Source organism: Stenella coeruleoalba, assembly GCF_951394435.1.
Source record: "Stenella coeruleoalba genome assembly, chromosome: 8".
NCBI lineage: Eukaryota > Metazoa > Chordata > Mammalia > Artiodactyla > Delphinidae > Stenella > Stenella coeruleoalba.
In genome coordinates, this window is record NC_137154.1 from 6,060,095 (window position 1) to 6,079,186 (window position 19,092).

The 19,092-nt window shown below is 42.5% G+C and overlaps 1 protein-coding gene across 2 annotated transcripts in view; it reads left to right on the forward strand.

The window, feature by feature from the left end:
- The window catches only part of LOC307190098 (RNA-binding protein 4B), a 28,261-nt gene extending 9,236 nt beyond the window's left edge, over positions 1-19,025 (forward strand). Inside the window, exon 5 of one of the 2 annotated variants that reach the window (XR_013829406.1) lies at positions 446-19,025. The gene's annotated coding sequence lies outside the window, so the exon portion shown is untranslated. The remainder of the gene's footprint in view (positions 1-445) is intronic. The other variant, XM_079928968.1, reaches the window with a different exon arrangement.
- The last annotated feature ends 67 nt before the right edge of the window (positions 19,026-19,092 follow it).

Here is a 19,092-nt window from a genome sequence, read left to right on the forward strand (position 1 = left end):
AGATATGTTGGAGGATGAATGAACCACTCCTTGATACCCTTTGTGATTGTGATACCCATTTCTGAAAATTTGTTCACTATGAAAGATTAAAAATGAGACAAATTTAGAAGACTGCAGTTGGCCATATTTGAGACCTTGGCATCTTCTGATTGTTCTGGATAAATTATGGTTCTTGATAATATCTGTATGCCCTTTGTTGCAGCGACAGTAGCCTTGTATCACAGAAGTAGTCTTGCCTAAAAGATTGGTGAGAAAGCGAGAAAGATATGTTTATCACCAACACAGCAGTCTTCCAGATAGACTGCTTCTTGTTCTATATATAGCTAAAAGTAAACTCCTATATATAGCCATAGAAGACTCCTAGGTAATTATATGAGTTGTAAGTTTGATCCGGTCTGACTTGGATTTGTTTTGTTCTGTTCTTTTCTTTCCCCCTGGAATACAGGACGGGACCGGGGCCCTTGTACTCGGAGCCAAGCTGCTCTCCAGGCATTGTGTAAGCCTCTTGTGTTGTGCTCTCTTTCAGGTAGGATAATTGCGGACTGAACCCTCGGGCTGCGGTCATATATGAGAACTTGCTCCGCGCGGTCCCCTTTGCCGGGATGTTTCCATTGCTTCATGTTTCAGTAAACAAAGGAGTTTGTGACCAACTATGTTTTCTTTCTTAATTTAATTCTTCTAAGTTGACTTTTCTTTCCTCCTGATACTAGTCTCTGTAGCCTTTCACTCTATTCCTTATGTTCTCAGCCTCTGAGCAGCCCTAGGTAAGGATTATGCTGGCATCCCCTTTTTCCTGTACAGTGGAATCCCTCTTATCTTGCTTTCCTTAGGAGTTGAACCCTTCTCCCTGTCTACCTGCAACATCTCCTTTCCCTTTAAAATGACCATGTAGTGGCAAGCAGCCTTTTACTCTTCTCTGTTAGCTCTGGACTCTAACATTGAAGCTAATCTTCTGAAACTGCTAGGACCATTGGGGTTTTGGTGGTTGTTGTTTTGTTTGTTTTGTTTTTTTATGTCTGACCTGTGATCATGGTACAGCATTAGCTGAAATTTAGCCTTGTTTTACTCCACTTCTCCCCCCTTTTTTTTTTTAATATTTTGACAAATAAACGTTTCTAACACTTAAGTATCTTTTTGTATTTGTGTGACTGTTATTTACCACCCATATCTTCTGGTTCTTTTTCAGTTGTGCTCAAACCACAAACTTCAGTGACAGAATAGATATCTGAAATTTAGATGTACAAGGAAGGATTTAGTGAGATAAGTAGTATGGCTGCAGCAATAAGTGGAGATAAGTGAGCCAGCATCTTGAGACATTGATAAATATGCTATACCTGGTAGTCAGCTGCTTCTCTCTAAATAACCAGAGCTGCTTTTCCCCTTTTATAGGCCAGCAAACCCAGGTTAGTAGTGATAGAAGTAAGCCCCACAGAGAGAACCCTGCATCAGGAAAAGGCTGAGCCAGAACAAAGGACCTGTCAGATTCTCACTTCGACTTCATAGTACATGTTCATTTAAATTCACAATTTAAACTAGGATTAGACTTTGGCTAAAGTGAATACAGTAGTTACGATGATACGGAGAAACGTGTATTTTGAGCAGAAAAGCAAGTAGGGTATTCATAACTGGCAGTGATAATATTCTGCAATAAAATGTGTCCTCTAGAATTTTTTTTTAAAGATTTATGGACATGCTATTTTTTTATCATTGCTTAGATCCTCATGAAACAAGTTTAATGATGGACTCAACCCCACTTAAGCTTTATTATATCCTGTATCACATGGTGATATAAATTCTGTGAAGCTTTATCTAACAATCATACAGTACTTTCCCCACATATTTTGTACTTCTTAAAATACTTTTGACATAGGTGAAGCAAAACTTCTTGATTTTTGGGGGTAGGATACAACAATCTGGAGAGGTTAATCTCTCTATGCACACACTCCAACTAGTGATGATGTATATACAATATTCATGTTAGCTCCAGTATTCCCCAAGGAGGCGGGATTGTCCTTGTTTTACAAAAAAGAAGGCAGAGATACTGGGATTTCCTTGTGATTGATCTGCAAGGCATCGGGCAGAGCAAAGAAAGTATGTACAGCTTTTGCTAGCCTCTCCAAAATCTCTGGTCCTCCTCTGTGCTAAGTTAACATAGAAATTTAACATATCTTGATTTCCATATCACTGGCAGGACAAGCTAGAAAAAAAATTGGATTCTGCAAAACAGTTTTACGTCACTGTCCAGTAAAACTTTTGGCAGTGTTGGAAGTGTTCTATATCTGTGCTGTCCAATTTGTAGCTGCTAGCTACATGTGCCTGTTAAGTACTTGAAATGTGCCTAGCGAAGCTGAGAAACTGAAGTTTTTATTTTAATTATAATTAGCCACATGTGGCTAGCGGTTACTGTATTGCACAGCACAGTTTAAATGGTAAAGTAAAGACTTCTGTTAGTACAGCTGTTAAGATTCCGCACTTCCACTGCAGGGGGGCACGAGTTTGATCCCTGGTCGGGGAACTAAGATCCCGAATGCTGTGTGGTGTGGCCAAAAAAATTAATTAATTTAGAAAATAATAAATGGTAAAATATTGTAAGTTTCTTAGGAGGAGAAAAGCCTTGAAGAAATCATATAAAATATTTCTCCCTTAGAAAATCCTTTCACTCTACCCAAAACAGATGACACTGGGAAAGGGGTTAGTTTTCAGCCAACATAAGAGGACTGTTGAATAGGAACAAATAGGTTTATTTCTAAACCTCAGTTTAGAAATTGCATGTTGTGGGTACAAAATTCCTTTTATTCACCAAGACCAAGTTGCTCATTATAGACCATTTTAGAGTCCCACTAGGCCTCTCACACTAAAAGCTCTGGAATTCATTGATCAGTGATTTGAATTGCTTCTGGGCCAAGATTTGGGTGATGAATGAGACACGTGATTCCTAGTTGAGAAGCAAACTTTGACCGCGTCTGTCATAAGCACAACAGAGGGACAAGTACAGGGTGCCTTGAAAACATGTAAATAGTGACTGACTTTGGGGGACAGGTTGTGGGGGGCAGTTGCTATTCCAGGTTGAAACAGCATATGTGAAGGATCCTGATCAAGGAAGAGTGTGGTGCCCATTAGGAACCAGAAAGGGAGCTCTGTGGCAGGAGAAATCTGTGTAGCAGAAATCTGAAGAGGTAACTTCCAGCACAGTTCACGAGAGACTTGTGGGCTGTGTTAAGGAATTTCATCTTTAAGACTAACTGGGGGACTTCCCTGGTGGCGCAGTGGTTAAGAATCCACCGCCAGTGCAGGGGACACGGGTTCCAGCCCTGGTCCGGGAAGATCCCACATGCCGCGGAGCAACTAAGCTCGTGCGCCACAACTACTGATCCTGCGCTCTAGAGCCCACGAGCCACAACTGAGCCTGTGTGCCACAGCTACTGAAGCCCGCGTGCCTAGAGCCCGTGCTCCTTGACGAGAGGCCACCACGGTGAGAAGCCCGTGCACGGCAATGAACAGTAGCCCCCGCTTGCTGCAACTAGAGAAAGCCCACGCGCAGCAATGAAGATCCAACACAGCCATAAATAAATAAATAAATAAATAAATAAAGACTTAATGCAAGCTATTAAAGGGTTTTAAGTTTGAAGGTAACAGGATCAGATTCATTTTTCCTGAAAGATCATTGTGATTGGACAGAACAAAAGTGAATAGCATTACACTCCAATGTTCACAGCAGCATTATTTACAATTGCCAAGGTATGGAAACAACCTAAACGTCCATCAACAGATGAATGGATAAAGGAAGATGTGGTATATAAATATATATAATAGAATTCCACTCAGCCATAAAAAATGAAATTTTGCCATTTGCAGCAACATGGATGGACTTGGAGGGCATTATGCTAAGTGAAATAAGACAAATACTGTATGATACCACTTACATGTGGAATCTAAAAAATACAACTAGTGAATAAAACAAAAGGAAGCAGACTTAGTGATAGAGAGAAACCAACTTGTGGTTACCAGTGGGGAGAGGGAAAGGAGAGGGGCAGTACAGGGGTGGGGGGGGGGGGAAGTGTTATAGGATTATATGAAATTGTGTGAAACTTTTGAAAATTGTAAAGCACTATTGAATTTAAAGAATTCAATTTTTAAAATACTTTTTAAAAGTTTAAAAGAAGTGAATAGTGAGATTTGCCTGATATGTAACAGAGGTCTCTCCCCTAATCATGAGGCCGATAGAGTTGATGTTTTGTTTTAAAGGAAGAAAAAATACCTCAAAGACAGGAAAACAACCATTCATAAGGAAGTGTGATTCAAGGGGGCAGCGTTTAAATCCTGAGGCTAACTGATCAAGCCTTTACAGGGATGGGTTGTGCCTCTCCCACTCTAACATTGCTGAGCACCTGTTGCGGGCCAGGCCCTACCTAAGGGTTTTACACTAGGCACCACTGAATGCTGAAGGGCAAGGGAGATGAGATAGATCTCAGAGATCTTAAGAGATGAGAAAGTATGACCAAAACAGTAATGCTATAAGAAATGTAGGGCTTCCCTGGTGGTGCAGTGGTTAAGAATCCACCTGTCAATGCAGGGGACACAGGTTCGAGCCCCGGACCAGGAAGATCCCACATGCCGCGGAGCAACTAAGCCCGTGCGCCACAACTACTGAGCCTGCACTCCAGAGCCCACAGGCCACAACTACTGAAGCCCACACACCTAGAGCCCGTGCTCTGCAACAAGAGAAGCCACTGCAATGAGAAGCCTGCACACTGCAACGAAGAGTAGCCCCTGCTTGCCACAACCAGAGAAAACCCACGCACAGCAACGAAGACCCAACACAGCCAAAAATAAAATAAATAAATTTATATATAAAAAAAGAAAAAATGTAAAAGCATTGTGAGAGTTCAGAGGACAATTATTTATGCAATCCTACCAAAACTCTATAGCTTATTCTTGGTGCCTTAAGATTAAAACTCTTTTTTTAATATTTCTCTCCTTTGAAATGAGAATACTTATCAGTAGTCCACAAAGAGGGTGAAATGTTTGTGAGGGATGAAGGCCGAGAGGACATCCCTGGCCCAGTTTGGAGAAAAGAAAAAGCTAGAATAATACCTGAGGCCTTCCATCTCCATGAATTTCTTCTTGAGCCGTCAGCTATTGGAGGTGGGGTTCTGGGCACCACTCAAGCAAGGCCCAGCCACAGCAGCAGCACTCTGAGGTACTTCAGGTACAAGGCAAAAGAAACCGCAGACTGACTCAAACACTGCAGCTGGGAGAAAAGCATCCAGATTCCCCCAGGTGGTGTCTCTGAACTCCTAGCTGTTACTCAACACCTTCCTTAGGGCAGTGGGGGGAAACAAACAGCTACCATTTGCAGCAACATGGATGGACTTGGAGCCCGTATCACTGGCAGGACAGTCTGGCAAACGCTCCAGCCTGGCAAACGCTGAGACCACTGCAGCCCAAACCCTGCCTCTTAGGCCTGTGGCAGACTCCAATCTCCCCTTTCCTCCAATCTCTGGCCACACGATGAAGTTAGACAGTGTGGCACAGAGAGATAAGACGCCCTCAGGGCACTCGATGCACTGCACAGAGCTTGTCCACAGGGCAGGAAAGGGTTTGCTGGCTGCAAGGTAGCCCAGGAAAGGGAAGCAACGTGCCTAAGATTGGCCTCATGGCTTGTCAGAATTTGGCTCACAAATCTGGGCCTGAGATGAAGTGTCTCTGGCATACCTGGGAGGAGAAAGGAGGAAATAAAAATACATTCCTAGGAAGAGCTGTCAGCTTTGTCAGAGGAATCCACCTCAAGGCTTTCTTAAGATCAGGGCTATGCTCTATTGCCAAGGAGAACCGAAGCGCAAGAAATGACAGTTCAGTCCCAGAAACCCACAAAGGAAGAGGGAAAGGTCTGGCAAGATGATTTCAGTCAGCAGTGTCTCAGGTTTGCAGGCCCTCTGAGGATCCAGGCCAAATTTAAACCGCACAACAGCCCTACAGATTTAATGACACCCATTATCTCTACTAATCCGCAAGAACCCAATGAGGTAGCATCCTTTGGCTCCCCTGGTAATTAAAGCAACTGAAGTTTAGAAAGATTAAATAATTTGGCCACCCTTCCCACAAACACACAGTGGTGAGGAAAAAAGACCCCCGATTCCTACTGCCTATTCACCACAGCAGAAAGCCAAAGAAAGAAGCTACTGAAATGGAGACAAACAGTTGGCAAAGGCACCCAGCAGTCCTAAGGCTAGACTCTATCTACCCTACTTGGGGGCGGGGTAAGCCTCTGCATTTGGCAAGGTGAACTAGACTTCCAGTGATAGTGTCCCTGGCCCACCCTTGGCTCTTATCTCAGAGGCAGGACAGTGGCTATGAGAATTAGGAAAATGAGTGGTTAGGGAAAAGGCACCCCCCACCCTAAGTACCGTTATATTCCCTCCACGTTGGGGCATGGCCAGTACACTTCAGTGGCTGTGTTTGTGAATCATACCTCGCCTCTCCATAGGGACACAAAGAGGTATTTGGGCCAAGACCACCTAAGCTGAGTAAGTGGCCAACACTCCAGAGACCATGCCACTGCTGCCACACGCCCACCCCCACCCCCACCCCCCGCACCCGGAACCACACTGCACTGAACCAGACAAGGTAAGCCAAGCTCAAGATGGGCCGGCGCAGGTCTGGCTGGAGGAAGCTCGGAGGTCCGGACCCTGCAGGGAAGTCAGAACCCCGAGTGCGACTGGGAGTGGAGCTCGCACTGCCACATGTCTCAGGACACTCACTAGACTAATGGCTGAAATTCAGGCTCCGGAGCTGGACTTAAATTAAGCCAGAACTTAAATCCAAGCCCTTTCTGTAGTCTTAGACATGCAATTTAACCTTTCAGAGCCCGTTTCCTCATCGTAAACTTCCTCTTAAGCGTTGTTCGGAGTAAATGCAAAGCACTCAATTGGCCATTATTATCACAGATGAACTGTGATGTGTGCAAGCAAAAGAGAGGGTTCCACCCTATCCATGTAGGGAGCTGGAGGGAGGAGAGCTGTCATCACTCCCTCTTCAGTTTCAAAGATTCCAGCTCCTCCTCCTTTCTTTTCCAGCTGTGGGACCTAGACACAAACCCACTCAAGCTCTGCCCTTAGGGATCACCAAATGTCAAAGCTGAAGGGCCCTCCTAGGTTATCAGTTCCGCCACCTCTGTCTTTCTTGACTGCTGACTTATGGGATGGGGCACAACACCAACCCTAACAAGGGCCATCCAGGAATCCTCCAGTCCTACCCCCGGGTCTGGTCCTATGCTGGCACTCAGTTTCTTGAATGACTGGTAACTGCTAGGGCAATGAATGGATGAGGGCAAGGGCAGAGGGTAGTATGTTCCCAGGAGGAGCACATCATTCAAATGATAGCTTACATATATACAGATTTATTATTAAAAGCCTGTTACATGTCAGGCACTGTTGCCAGGCACTGGGGTAGTTTCCTGTCCCCCTTACAATTCTGTGAGGAAAATATTCACTAAATGAGTAAGCAAAGAAACTGAGATAAGTACCACAAAATACAAAAACTGGGCAAAATGGTAGGGAAGAATAAGGGGGCATCTCTTAGAGGCTGTCAAGGAGGGTGCTCTGATGCTTGATCCTGAAGCTAAGACCTGAAGGTAAGAAATTAATCTTAAAGTGGTCAAGGGGAAAGTCCTTCCAGGTAGAAAGAAGGTCCTGAGGCAAGAAAGTTTTTGGTGAACAGGATCTGAAAGGAGGGCCAGTGTGGTTAGAGAAAGGCGGGTGGGGGGCCTGCGATGACACTGGAGTTTGGGGCAGAGGCCAGATATTTCAAGGCCTAAGGACTGGCATTTTAAACACAATAGGAAGCTGGAGTTATGGAGTGACAATCTAATTTATATCTAACAACATCATCTCGGCTACTGAATGGAGATTAAGTTGAAAGATGACCAGAGGAAAAAAAGGAAGGAGAAAAAGAGAGGCCAGAATGCCACTGCAATAGTCCTGGTGGGACTGTATGGTCTCCACTGTGGTGTGGCAAAGACATGGACAGAAGTGGCAACGTTTGATATAAAATATGCTAAGGGACAGACAAGGGGGATAAGAAATGAGGGAAGAATCAAGGATGACTACCAGGAATCTGGCTGGAGCGGCTACATGGACGGTAACACCATTTAAAGAAATAGGGAAGGTTGGAGGAGAAATTATTTTGGAGTGGGGTGACTCAGGAGTTCCATTTCACACACATCAAGTTTGAGATATTCTGTTGACAACCAAGGAGAATGCTCAAGCAGGTCTTTGGATCCCTGAACTTTGAGCACAGAGAAGAGATTTGGGACAAGAGATGTAAATTTGAGTCTTCAGCATCTAGATCAGCATTATGCAACAGAAATATAAAGTGAACTGCAAAAGCCACATGGGTAATCATTGAAAACTACTAATAGCGACATTTTTAAAAGTAAAAAGAAACAGGTGAAATTGTATTATTTTTAATAATGTATTGTATTTCACCTAATATATCCAAAATATTATTTCAACATATGATCAAAACATATGATTCAAAAAATGAGTATTTTTACATTCTTTTTCATATGAAGCTTTCGAAATCCCATGGGTATTATATACTCACAGCACCATATGTGCCTGTGGCTCTTATACTGGACAGCACAACTTTAGATGGTACACAAAGCCAAGGCGGCTAATGAAATCCCTTAGAACAGGGTTTCAACCTTGGCACTACTGATATTTGGGGCTGGGTAGTTCTCTGTGTGGGAGAGGAGGCTATCCTGTGCATCATAGGCTGTTTAGCAGCATCCCTGGCCTTCACCCATTAGATGCCAGTAGCATCCTCCCAACTTTGACAGTTAAAAAGGACTTCAGACATTGTCAAATGTCCTAGGCAAAGGGTGAAGAGTGAAGAGGGGGAATCACCAGTGATTGAGAACCACTGACCTAGACAGAGAGAGAGTGTAGAGAGCAGAGGGCCCAGGAGAACGCTGGGAACACCAGCCTTACCATCTGCCTTAGGTAGTGTGTATGGGGCATTAAAAGGTTCAATTCTCTGGTTCAATTTTTCTAGGACTGTAGGCCCTAGGGAATTGAAAGGAAGGGGTGAGGTGATTTCATGTGAAAACTTCAGAGGTCCAGTTTCTAGTACATGAAAACACCCAACCAATGTCGGTAACAGCAACAGCAAGAGGTCCTCCCCCACTGTCACTTCTTATATAATCAAGTTTTCCTCTCCTCATCTGATCCCTTCCTCTTGACAAATGGTAGCATTTACCAAGGACCACTGTCCCCAAAGAGAAACTCCACATAACTATCTGGAGAGATTGGGGGTTATCCAAATTAGAGGAAACCATGGGTATAGATTCAGTATCAAGCTTCTATGGCCTCGTATGTAGACATACAGCTTGCTTGAGCATAGAGGAGAAAGTCTGGGACTGGAATCTACATGGTGGGTAAAGCCAAGGAAACTGGTGATAATAGAGGAGCCCTAGCCTAATTGTTAACAGTCCTGAAAACTTATCAGCTTCCTTTCTACCTTGAAAACCCAAATCTGTTTTTAAAACAAACAAACCAGGCCTTTAAGGAATATCTAGAGGACTAGCTGGTGCAAATACTAAGGGAGGAAGGGCCCTGGCATTGACTAAGATGTATAAAAGGTCCGGCGTATAGTATGGCTGAAGCCAAGTGAGCAAAGGAGAGGAGGACAAAGTCAGCTAAGAGGAGGGGGCAGATCATGTAGGGCTTTACAGACCTTGGCATCTGACTCTTACTCTGACTGAAATGAAAAGCCCCTGGGGGGAGAGGGGGTTTGAGCATTTTGTGATGTTATCTGATTTCCGTTTTAAAAGGATCACTCTGGTTGTAAACAATGTAGAAGCAGGGACATTAATTAGTAAAGAATTTAGGAAATCCAGGTGAGAAATGCTGGTGGCTCTGACTAGAGTATTAACAGGGACATTCTAAGAAGTAGAGCCAATAAGATTTCCTAATGGACTGAATGTGGGTATAACCATCATTTTCAGCCAGAGTGCATCACATCATGATATTCCTCTGCTTAAAAACAATGCAAGACTATTTTATTCAGAGTAAAGACCAGAAGTGCCCCAGATGATCATTTAACTACCTGACCTCTTCTACCTACCCGACTCTCCCCCATCACTCCACTCTTGCCTCTGGCCTCCTTACTTTGAGAACTGGCCAGCTACAATCCCACCTCCAGGCCCTTGCTCAAGCTGTTCTCTCTACTTGGAATACTAGAGGGCTGTATGGCCAACTTCCACTTCATTCAAGTCTATTTAAATCTCAGTTTCTCAGTAATCTACACCCACATACGTTGCTCTAGCTCTCCCAGTCCTCCTTACGCAACTCTACCCTTTTTAATACAAAGCTCTTATTTCCTAACACACAGTTTACTTATTTACTATGTTCACTGTCTGTCTTTGGTTGGAATGGAAGTTTCAGATGGTGGAGCTTCCATTAGTTCGGGTGATGAGACTAACAAAGAGGAGAAACCACCAGCATGTCAACCATAATAGACACATGGCATGAACAAGAAATAAGCCCTGACCTTTTTTACGTTAAAAAAAAATCATTTCACGATTTAGCATGAAATCACTAGCAACATTCCTGTGGAATGGCAGGGGTAAAAGCCTGATTAAAGAGGGTTTAAGAGAAAATGGAAAGCAATCATTAGAGAAAGAAACCATATAAAACACTTCTGAGTTTTGTACAAAAGGAAGAAATAAAGTGGTGATAATTGGTAGGGGAAACAGAGTCAAGACGTTTGTAAAATGGGAATGACAGAATGTCTGTAATGCTAACAAGACTGATTTAATAAAAAGGAAAATGGATGATATGAGAGGAATAGAACTACAGGAACAAGAAGGGCCCTAAAGCGTAAGTAGAGCAACTAGCCTTAGATAAATGCAGTTAATTGGGATGCTGGAAGGTGAATAGGTGTGCTGAGAATGTTAATTCTTTTCTGATTGCTTCAGTTTCTTCTGCAAGGTGCGAAACACATCATTCATTAGGTAAATAAGCATGAGAGGAGAGGAAGTGAATGGGAGGGCAAATGGACCAAGGACCTATTCTCTAATTCTGCCTAACAGAATTATGGGTCTACACAAGATATAACGTTTGTAATAATTTATTTAAAGTGAGAGCAGTCACTGAGGTTGTTTTTCTCCAGCAACCTTCAGCCTCATCAGTCAGACAAATGAATAGATGAACTGCATTTAATCTGGGTTGTGGTTTTGCCAAGTATGATAAAGCTGGGGACTGGGTAGGCTTTGGGCTTGCAAGAAAAATGATGGGGTAGCAAAAGAATGAAAGTGATTGGCTATGGTTTTCAAGTTGGATAAGGAGGTGATAATATTAGAGGGTGAGGGACAATGAAAAGTAAAATCAATGAGCTGGGAGTTCCAATGGGATCAAAAGGATTAGAATATTAAAGAAAGCAATCTGGAATGACAGAAGATGGCTGAGTTGAAGACAAGAAATAAATTTCAAAAGACTAAGAGGATGGCATTTTTGAAGGATTGTCTTCAAACCAAAAAAACAAAACACACTTCTATATCAACTGGTGTTTAAGAATGGTGCACCACTGAGATGGTTTACCCATTTCCCCTTGATGAAGGGGGAAAACACTGCCAACCAGGTTTCTTATCCATTTGCTATCTTAAAAGACATTCAAGGGCTTCCCTGGTGGTGCAGTGGTTAAGAATCCGCCTGTCAGTGCAGGGGACACGGGTTCGAGCCCTGGACCAGGAAGATCCCACATGCCGCGGAGCAACCAAGCCCGTGCGCCACAACTACTGAGCCTGCGCTCTAGAGCCCACAGGCCACAACTACTGAAGCCCACGCGCCTAGAGTCTGTGCTCCGAAACAAGAGAAGCCACCGCAATGAGAAGCCCGCGCACCGCAACGAAGAGTAGCCCCCGCTCTCCACAACTAGAGAAAGCCCATGCGCAACAACAAAGGCCCAACACAGCCAAAAATAAAATAAATTAAAAAGAAAGAGATATTCAACACCAAAACCTAAAGGAAATTTGTTTAAAGAAATTGTTTAATGACTAAGTTAATTTATGACTGACTTTGGAGGATGCCCAGGTACTCTTTATTATTTCATTCTTCACTTTGGTAAAGCAAATCAGTATGGTTCTAACATGACTCTTTCTAAATCCAAAGTTATAGTAACTACATAAAAAATTAATCTCTGATGAAAAATTGGACCAAACAGTAAGAATGCTGGTCTATACACTCCAAGTCAGTCAAATACTTTAGTGAAACTGCAGGGAGGTGGGTGTTAAAAAAATTTTTAAAGGCTGTTCTTGTTGCAGCACGAGAATGTAGCCAAACAGGACACCAAGAGGGGAAAATAAAAACAAAAAACCCATGGCTTTGGGCACCAAGAGAGTAACATATCTGCTAATAAGCTATAGCTTGACCTACACAACCACTGCAGAAAACCAGTTGGGTAAAGTCTTCCACCCAGTAGGACATCTAGGGGATAAGATCTCCACTTAGGCCAACATAATGGCCCATAATTTTATAAGTCTAAGGTATGTCTTCCAGCCAGATAACTTACATATTGTAAAAGGCTACCTATAACCTTAAAGCCCAATTCAAGAAAAAGGCCATGGGACATAAGTAAACTTCAAAATAGCAAACATAAGAACAGGCCAAATATGGCAATGCACCTATATGAAACTGGAACAGATTTATCACCAATCAAGTAGAAGAGCTCCTTCACCAAATATGAGGTGGTTCTAAAAACCTCGAAAAAAGGACTCCCCCGGTGGTCCAGCGATTAAGACTCCACACTCCCAATGCAGGGGGCCAGGTTCAATAGGAAACTAGATCCCACATCCATGCCACAACTAAGAGCCTGCCTGCCACAACTAGAAGATCCTGCATGCTGCAATGAAGATCCCACGTGCCACAACAATTTATTTGGAGCAGCCAAATAAATAAATATTAAAAAAAAAAACAACCCTCAAATAAGCTTTGTTTTGGATTGCCAAGGGGGGATAACTTGACAAAGAAAAAAATTTTCAAAAGGGATTAAAATTTATGTATCTACCCCCAATTGTTCTGCATGCTGTCCACCAGAGATGGAAACAGTGTAAGACAGAATAGGTGAAGAGAGAAATGTCATTCTCATCCATCTTGACAAATAGAGGCACACTGGGTCCCTGTAGGTTCAATACTATTAGAGAAGTCCTGGGCATTGTCACAACTGGATTGGGGAGCACTATTGGTTGTTTGGTAGGTTCTGTAGGTTGACTCCTACAGATTGAATCCCTGGAGGACAGGCATGCCAAACCACAACAAATCCGATTTATACTCTATAAGTAAAGCCTAAATACATTATTCAGAGCACTCTAGGCACAGATTTACAACCAGGGTTGACTTTTCCCCCAAGGCCAACCCCTACAGACTGTGATTTAAAGGGTCTAAGGCAGTGGTTCCCTCTGGATAAGCAGGTTTTGTTAGAGTAGGTAGGAAGCATCTGTATCCCGTTCATTCCAGTCTTCCAGGAAAAGTGCTAAAATTTCTTGCTTCTTATAATCAGAAGAGGAAATATGATGTTCTAACACTATTTTCATTCCTTTAGTTCTACTGCAATTAAATTGAGATTTCTTTCAATTTGGTCCCCAGCTGAGTGCCCACCTAGAAAGCAAAGTCAGGTATCTACCTCATACTTTATATCAAATAAATTCCAAATAGATTAAATTTTTAGTTAAAAAATGAAACCATTAAAGTATCAGGAAAAAAGTAAGAATTTTCTTATGTTCTTCAAGTGCAGAAATCCCAAATATGATGCAAATCCTGAAGTCCTAAGAATAAAGGCTGGAAATTCAACTACCATACATTTTATTTTCTTACATGGCAAAAACATCATGAATAAAATGACAAATTGGGAAAAACACTAGCAACTCCTACCACAAAGAGCTAATTTCCTAAACATATACATTGCTTCCACAAGTTAGTTAACATGAAGACCCAATTTTTAAAAAAAGGTAAAGACTAAGGATATGAAAAGACAAAAAATGCAAATGGCTCTTAAAAATATAGAGATGATCAACCTCATTCATTATAAAAATAGACACTAAGTATAACTATAATAAGATACCATTTAACCCATCGGGTTGGGAAAGATGAACAAATGCACTGATGAGGGTTTAAAGAAACATTTGAAAAACTGGAATAAATTCTGAGAACAATCTGACATGTAGCAAAATGTAAAATGCCATTCCATCTCTAGGAATATAACTTACAGATACACTTGCACTCATGCAAAGTAACTATATTTCATCTAATCCAAATGCCACTGATTTTAAGGTCATCATTGATTTTAAGATGCATCGTTATTTTATGTACCACTAAAACCAAAACACTGCCAATTAAACTATGGATATTAAGATACAAATTTCTGATATTAAAAAATGTGGGGGAAATATATATATATATTCTATAACCTCATTAATTTCATTCCATAATTTTTTAAATTGAGGTAAATATTCAAAATCTGGTTCCCTATCTTTGCTGGGCATCCTGAATTTTACAAGATGTGCCATGCTGAAATTCTACAGGAAACCTTTTTGGGCATCTTAGCTCCCAGACTGCTTCTCTGGCTCTCCAGGGAAAACTTTTCATCATTTACTACGGAAGTCTGCTCTTCAAACCATTTCAAGTCTATAAATAAAATCAGAATGTCCTAGTCCAGCTCACGCTAGTGTGTAAAAACGATCCTCCTTCCCCTTGCAATAGGCTAGATGGAACAGGTCAGGTTGGATGGTCTATACCATTGGTCCCCAACCTTTTTGGCACCAGGGAGTGGTTTCATGGAAGACAATTTTTCCGCGAACGGGGGGCGGGGTATTCAGGTGGTAATGCGAGTGATGGGGAGCCGCAGATGAAGCTTCGCTCACTCCCTCGCCTGCCACTCACCTCCTGCTGTGCGGACCAGTTCATAAGCAGACCAGTACCGGTCCACGGCCTGGGGGTTGGGGACCCCAGGTGCTAAGGAAGCTCCAAACTCAATCTGGTTTCAATATTCCCTACATAGTGAAAATGAGAGAGGTCCCATCTCGCAGTTTAACTGAGTACGAACAATTCAGTATGTTCAGTAGAGGTACTCTACTGAACCAGCAGGCTTAGCCCTTCAAAGAACCAGCCCCAGTGGACTAAGAGCATAGTACTCAGTTTCCCTACTGGCCTTGACAAGTTAGAGAAAACATGAGCAGTAGTAACATACTCAATTCACCTTTAAGATTTACTTATCATTAGCTAAGCCCCTTCCTTCTTTGGTGTCTTATCTCCCTGACAAACTCCTAGCACCACCCCTATCCTGTATCTCAGGGGTGTTATTTACCTGCCAGTGAATAATACTAGGCCCTACTCATGTCAGAAAATTTGTATTTGGTGAGAAGTTGGAAGGTTTCCTATGTTAAGCCATCATCTCAGGCTTAAGTCAGAAAAAAGCCGTTAGCATAAAACTTATTTTTATCAAAATTATGCGCGAACGGGCTCGCCTGGTGGCGCAGTGGTTGAGAGTCCGCCTGCCGATGCAGGGGATACGGGTTCGTGCCCCGGTCCGGGAAGATCCCACATGCCGCGGAGTGGCTGGGCCCGTGAGCCATGGCCGCTGAGCCTGCGCGTCCGGAGCCTGTGCTCCACAACGGGAGAGGCCACAACAGTGAGAGGCCCACGTACCGCAAAAAAAGAAAAATTATCCACGCACATGATTTAGCAAATATAACAAGGCTTTCACGTCTCTTGCCCCATCCTCCCCAGAAGCAACAGATCTTAGCTCTTTTCAGCGTTCCTTACCTTTGTGTCTGAGTAAGATGCTCCCTGTTCTTCATTTACCACTTTAAGAAATTATCTATTTTTTTTTTGGTAATATTTGGCTGCGCCAGGTCTCAGTTGAGGCACGTAGAATCTTCACTGCTGTGTACGGGATCTTCGTTGTGGCATGCGGGATTTTTTTTTTTTTTTTCAGTTGTGTCGTGCAGGATCTAGTTCCCTGACCATGGATCGAACCCAGGGCCCCCGCGTTGGACGCCAGGAGTCCCTATCTATTGATTTCTATTATGAAATTTTGAATTTTGCTCTTACACACCCCATTACTTACCCATCCACACTTCCCTATTCTCCCAATTTAGATGAAAATTATTTTATTAAATATATAAATCATGCTGCCATGATTATGACTCGGTAGAGCTCCTAATTATATTTTGAGTTTTTGTTTACTCTGGAATTAGCATTTACATTTTTTCATTTATTTTCTATTTTCTTATCAGCAATTGAGCTAACTCTTCAAATGAACCAAAATTTCCTCAAGATATTCAAATATGCTAAGTTTCAAAATCAGTCTTAGAGTCATTCCATTCTAGAACTCAACTTTCCCTTGCTGCAACCTAGAGTACTGTTCTCCAAGCCAAAGCAGAAAAGCAGTCCTGGGACTTCCCATTGCCATCATTTCTGGGAATTCCGTTTGCCTCCGCATGAGACCACATGGAGAATTCCAGTACTAAGCAAACTCCACTTCAGTAATTTGCACCAGCATTTAATACCACAATGCAAATAGTCTACCTCTCACTACTCCACCCCCCTAGAGTCTAGCTTATTGCTGATGTAGCTCTGGGATAAGAAACCTGGTTTAATTTAGCATTCCAACTCAACCCCAATTTTGAGGGTGTGTGGATGACTTTTAAGTGAAAGTTAATCTAACACCAAATCAGTATCATCCTGAAAACTGCCCTCCTAAGCCCTCTGACTCATCCAGAATCGGGCTTGGCCACACGCCATCACAACAGAATGGTGTAACCATTCCTATCTCCACCTAACATATGTACCAGTTATTTGCACACCCAAATTGCCTATGCAGAAAGCTGCCTGTGTAGGCAAAGTAAGGACAGGCACCTAACCATCTTTATTCTCCACATGGTACTTACACGTAGCTGGTAACCAGTGAGTACTTCACAATGTGCAAAGCAAGCTCTCAGGTGGATGCCAACCACAGTTTACTCAACGGAACAAAAAGAAAAGTGGAAGGCTACATGGGAATTCCCTGGCTGTCTGGTGGTTAGGACTCAGTGCTTTCACTGCTGAGGGCCCGGGTTCAATCCCCTGGTGCGGAACTAAGATCCCACAAGACATGCAGCGCAGCCAAAAAAAAAAAAGTGGAAGGCTACAGAAAGCTAGTGTATTAAAGCATCACTCTTAAAAACCTACTGTACAACTCCTGAGGCTAAGCGTTAGCAGTATAACTTTGTCAATGACACAGGGCAGACTACGTGGCCTCAACTCGAGATACATTGGATTGGAAATACACACAAAAATAATTTCACAAAATGTAATGTTGAAATAGCGAATTCAATCATTTCAAAACACCTTTTTAAAGTTTTAGAACTACTTTTCCACTGTTCTTAACAGTGTTTTTCCTTTCAACAGTAATTTAAAAAAAAAAAGACAAAAAACCCCAACACTATAGTAGGAATACAGCATTAAACCAGCCCAGATTCTGGCAGTCATGAAAAACTCAGGTTGTCTGTTACAGGGAGATCATGCTCTCAGAGGATGAAAGAATGCTTTATCATGCAAAAATATATTACTCCCATATTTAATCCACTGTGACACGTCACCACCTTCATTGACCATTCCCATCTAAATGCTCTACTTGACATTATGTAGTCTCCCTCTCTTAGAATATAAGCTCCAGATCTAGACCTAAAACAGTACCTTGCAGAGTATCACTGAAAATTTTTATTTGTTGAATCAGTGAACGCTGCTAGTGCCCATCTTTTGAAACTTGCCAACCCCACCCATCGGACCAAGGGGTATGTTCATCAGTGCTGATCAGTAATGGGTCCATCTCTGGCGGAAAAAAGGAACCAAAGCAGGAAAACCCTCTAAGTGGCAGTGGCAGAAAACCAAGCCCGCCAGGGAAGATAAAGACAAATACAAGGACCTAGCCTAGATATTAGTCATAATCTTCTTTGTTGATCACTTCTTATCTGTAGGAGCCAATAACTCTTCCCACCCCTAATCCCAACTCCAACAGTTTTCCCAGAACTGTTGTCTTTACCACTTGACCTCTCACCAAAGACAACTTCCATATTCAGTAAAATGGTGGCTGGGAGATTAACACACAAAACGTCTCTCACAGGGTTTCAGAGAACAAATATCCAATAAATTACAAGTTGTACTGTTATCCCCATCTCAGCCATCTATGAATTAGAAACATTAAGTAGGAAAATATGAGAGACTACCCAACTAAAAACCAGCTGCTTTTTCTTACCTCCCATTACCACAACCCACCTTTCCTAAAAGCATAAGGCCCAGCATACAGTAGGTGCTGAGTATTTGTTGAATGATGCTGGGAAATGCCCTAACCAGACAGAACCCCACTATATATATTAAAACTGGAGCAAGAAGGTACAGACAAAAAACATCTGCAAGACAGTCTGTTTTGATAAAAGCATGGAACTAAGAAGCAGTGGGTCTTCCTTGTACTCACCCCCCATCCTTGTTAAATAATCTAAAGCTCACTTCTGGGTCCTTCTTCTATGCCTATCATTCTAAAGGAAATGAGGTACTAGTGGGGCCACTGAGGAATTCTTTGGATTTTGGCAGAACTGTACAAATAGATGGTGAAAGCCATCAAAAGGTGTTGCTTACTGGCCTAGGAAAATAGCAGAATGCTGTTGGAGCCACAACTTAATTTTCCACATGGCATGAAGTGAAAGCTGACCTCCTGTTCCCTCAAACCCTTCCTTATTCTAGACCTCTTCCTTGGAAAGTAAGTCAAACTAGATGTACTGATTGACTGGGTGGTTGGAATGTTAGTAGTAAGGGGTAGGTGACAATTGTTTCTCAAGCAGGGGAAAGTCCCACATCTCAAAACTCCTAGTAAGTTGATGGTTTTATAACAAAGGTGTATGAGAGACAGAAAGTCTTTAATGGAGTAAGCCTGCCTACCTGGGTTCTTCTATATAAGTCCTCTTTTACCTTTGGCACCTATAAATCCTATCTACAATAAGGAAAACAACTGCAGTGATGTTCACCCAGAACTGAATGTCAAACTTTATACCCTCCCCTT